We start from the raw sequence: 4647 nt of genomic DNA, 5'->3' as shown, positions 1-4647 counted from the left end.
GGTATGGCATGGTAAGGTGATATGAGAGGTGACTCTATTGGATGAAATATATTCGTTATACTAATCATGCAGGGAATACTTGAACCTCCTGAGTCGACCTAGATCGAGTCTTGTTCCAGTAACCCCCATACTTGTTTCGTACTACCACTCGTCTCTACAGCAAGTAGAGTACGGTTCAGTAAGTTGTCAACCTCTTTCTAGCACACACCGTACAGAGAGGCCATGGTGGAAGGTACCGGTTGTAGCTGGTAGGCAAGCCACCTGGTCCGGGGGCATGGGTGTTTCCGGTTGGGACCGAGAGGGGAGGCCACCCCTTAGAGCGCGTGGTATAAGTTTGATCCCATGCTACGCGAGGTTGTAGCCTCCCCACTTAGAGTTGCTTAACAGGTGTCGTGGGTGATTCCAGACACGTGTGAGTTAAGCTGGTGTGTGCAAGTTAGGTGTGTTTTCAACAAAAAGACCGTATACGGAATTAGTCCCGATGGACTAAAGAAATCCGTTACTCGTGGGTAAAGAGTACATCCTCTGCAGAGAATAAACCTATTCGAATAGCCGTGTCCATGGTTAAGGATTTCAGGCTAGGATGGTCAGGTGTCGGTCCTAGTGTCGGTCTTCGGAGGTGAAACGGTTAACCTGAAATGGAATTACTACTTGTGACTTGTGAGAACTATGATTATTATTATTGTTGACTAACCCGTGATATTATTGTTATTATCGAGTATCTCAGGGATGGTTCTACCTCCGGGATATTCACTATGAATGTTTATTTTTAAAGCCCTTTATGTGGTGTCACTCAGACGCCCGACTATGGCATTTCTTTTAAAGCCCCTTATGTGGTGTCGCTCAGACGCCCGACTGTGGCATTTCTTTTAAAGCCCCTTATGTGGTGTCGCTCAGACGCCCGACTGTGGCATTTCTTTTAAAGCCCCTTTATGTGGTGTCGCTCAGATGCCCGACTGTGGTATTTCTTTTAAAGCCCCTTATGTGGTGTCGCTCAGACGCCCGACTGTGGCATTTCTTTTAAAGCCCTTTATGTGGTGTCGCTCAGACGCCCGACTGTGGCATTTCTTTTAAAGCCCTTTATGTGGTGTCGCTCAGACGCCCGACTGTGGCATTTCTTTTAAAGCCCTTTACGTGGTGTCGCTAAGACGCCCGACTGTGGCATTGCCTGTTATTTGTTTCATAAATTTTTATGCTACCATGTTATTGCATTTTTATAAATAACTTGCTTGCACGCATCAGAGTTTCATTTATCTTTTGTGACTGACGTCATGAACATAAAATATTTTCAGCACATCATTGTTATATTATACCTGTGTTCACAATGTTTGCGAGTACATTCAAAGTACTCATTGGCTTGTCCCTGGCTATTGTCTTGGCCAGATTTTCTTGCACGGAGAGGAGCGACGCGATGCCAGCCCCGGAACCCACTCAATGGAGATAGCAGCCTCGCGAAGATAGGAGTTAACCTGGTCAGCTGTTCCCGTGGGAAATGGAGTCCCATAGACACTGATGTTTCACAACCCGCTTCCGCCATCAACCACTAGAAACCATTTGTTGTACTCACAGGCCAGAATGGTCTTGTACTACATATTTTGTATTTTTGCTTGGAATTTCTGTATCAAGTTGGAGCCTCATCAGCTAACAGTAATCCTGGGGCTGATGAGCACGACAGTCTTTTCTGGAAAATTTATTACCCGGAAAACCGGTCATGGCAAGTTCTACCTCAACTTCTGGATCATCCGCATCTTCATCAAGTTCCATGCTGATCCGGTGAGCCGTTTTCCGTTTTGAGGTACGCTTGACGGCTTTGGTTTTGGGACGGGATGGCTTGGCCGCTTTATCTGCGGATTTCCGCTTCCAGAAGGGATCATCACCCTGTTTGTACACAAACAGAAGAAAGTTTACAAGTTGAATGATTTATGCTTTGTTTGGATGTAGATATTCAAAGCCTTGGCATTGAATTGACTCCAATGCCAAATATCCAAGACATTGATATTGAGCTTCAATGCCAATTCTAGTGTTTGGATGTTTATGTATTTGGCACTTGAAATCTTAAGTGAGCAACAATGCCAATTCATGTTTGGATGGACAAAGCGTGGAATTTCTCAGTTTCATAACAATCATAATTTATCATTAACTATACATCACACACATATAACACGCATTAGTTGCATATACTTTTGCACTTCTGTAGTTGCCTACTTGGTACTGTCAAGGATTAATGTTGCTGTGCAAATGGAGGGTAGTGGTGCTTGTCAGGTGTTGCATAGTACTAGCGCTGGTGCGCTAATGGACTACAAGGCTGGGGACGCGACATATGCCTACAGTCCATGGACCAGCTTGCGGCGTCCTGGGCATGCTGGCCGGTGCCATCGGCCACACATTCAGCATGCTCGTCCACCATACCAAATGATTCTCTCCTGCTTGTCATCCGCACCAAGTAGCCGCACTCCCATGCCAGGACTGTCGCAACACGCCGAGCCGAATAGTCTGTCATTTCGTCGAGCAACTATTGGGCACCATATCGCAGGTGTCTTCCCACCTAAGCAACGGACATGAACTAGACCCTGCCCTCGAAGATGTCGGTCGGGGAGTTGCCTCTGTCCATGCTTTCTTGTTCGCCTCCTCTATGGCAGAGCCGCCACAGGTCGATCCTGGTGGTGACGTACTGGTGCACGTCGTCGAGCTACCCAACGCGGTTGGTGAACGGGGGCTCAAGCGGTGCAAGTATGACGAGGAAGCACAACTAACCATGGTGCACAGGTCGGGCAACAGGAGCTCCCGCACCAAGACGGAATGGGAGAGGGCACCAGGAGAGGGATGCAAGGGATGGCCAGAGTTGAAGTGGCAGCGGGGGAAGTATGAGGCGTGGCGGACCAACATGGAGAGGAGTAAAGCTGGCCAGCCAACAAGGCGGGGGACGGCTGACCTGCGCCGCCGTGGAGCTCTGCCTGGGATTATCGTCTTTAGTCGTGTGTCTTGTCTGCCCAAGCAGTAAGCAAGCCATGGGGGAGAGCGCGAGCCGAATGTCGCCGAAAACCGAGCGAGTATGCTGCGAATTGGCCGAGGGACATGACAGTCTTGCGAAAACCAGTTTGATATTGTGACTGAATTCCATGCGTGAATATCTCGACCACCCAAACGACGGCATTCAGGGCATGCAAATGCCAAATGCAAATTACACGCCTGAATATCTACATCCAAACGAGGTGTTAAAGATATCAAGATAAAAAAGGAAGCATAGTGCTTACAGCAGGCGGTTTATTCTGAGTGTAGAAGGGGTTCAAGCCGGTTTGGCGACAGACTAATTCCGGTTCATTCAAAATTTTCTTGACGCTTTCAGTGACCTCTTCATCGGTTACCTGAATGTTGATGTGGCATTGGGGGTCTTCTAATTCACCGGTGTACTCACACATTAAATCGGGGCGGCGGCTTAGTGGCAAGGCGCTCCAAGATATCCAGCAACGCACAAAATCAACGCCTATTAAACCGTTGGCCATAAAGGCCCGGAGCTTGGCGAGTTGAGGGGCATATTTGGCCCGTTGCACATAACTCAAACGTTGCGGCATTGGATGAGTGTTGGAAAGCCGGTGATCACGGTAGCCTGGAAGAGGGTTCTCATTTTCTGGAGAGGTATCTATGCAGTAGAACCAAGGCTGGTTCCATTCCTTATGGTGACTGTGCAGTTTGGCATGAGGGAATTCAACTTCCTTCCGCTTTTGAACAGAGACACCACCAAGCTCAGTGTTAGGACCGTTTACAAATTCTGTATGCCGGTTCAGATGCAAAAAGTCCCAGAACAACTCAGGAGTTGGTTCTTCTTGTAAGTACACTTCACAGAAGACTTGGAAGTTGCATATATTGGACACAGAGTTGGGTCCGATATCTTGAGGATGGAGTTGGAAGCTGGCAAGCACATCTCGATAAAATTTTGACCCTGGCGGTTTGAAACCATGGCCTATGTGGTCGACAAAAACCACTAGCTCACCCTGCCTCGGGGTTGGAGGATTCTCCGTTCCTCGAGCTCGCCATTTAATTTCAGTTTTGTTAGGCAAGGTGCCGATACTGACCATTCCGTTCAACTGTTCCTCGATGACCCGGGAACGAGCCCAGTTGCAAGCGGTAAACTGTTTGGCCATTGTGCAACGAAAAGCTGGAAAAGAAATGCTGGTTTATAAATCATTCATGATGACATGCAAGATGCAATAGGAATAAAGATATACAGATATATCAAATTGTGTAAACCGGAGACTAATAAAATAATGAATGACAAGGTCATATCAAGGGCATACATGTGTTGTTAAACCGGACTTTTACCATCAATGTGAAGGAGGTTTGCCGGTTTACTAGGGGACTAATGGTATGAGATAGATTGTTTTTTACAAGGGTAAACCGCCTACATGGTACAGAGGATACATATTTAAGGTGAAAAGGGCTAAGTAAGGAAAAACAAGTTTCATAGGATCACATGGGAATTTTGGATCTACCGAAGACAGAAAGGCACAAATATTTTGACCTAAAAAGGGTAGGACCCAAAGCAGGTTGTAAAGGTTCAGATAAGTTTTTTCGCGTGCAAAAGGTTTGTGGTAGTAGCGGAAGATAAACCATTACGCGGAATATACCAACATTGAGATTTTCTATCCA

Source organism: Triticum dicoccoides, chromosome 1A (assembly GCF_002162155.2).
Source record: "Triticum dicoccoides isolate Atlit2015 ecotype Zavitan chromosome 1A, WEW_v2.0, whole genome shotgun sequence".
NCBI classification, from domain to species: domain Eukaryota; kingdom Viridiplantae; phylum Streptophyta; class Magnoliopsida; order Poales; family Poaceae; genus Triticum; species Triticum dicoccoides.
The sequence above is the reverse complement of the archived record's forward strand: the minus strand, read 5'-3'. Positions refer to the sequence as shown.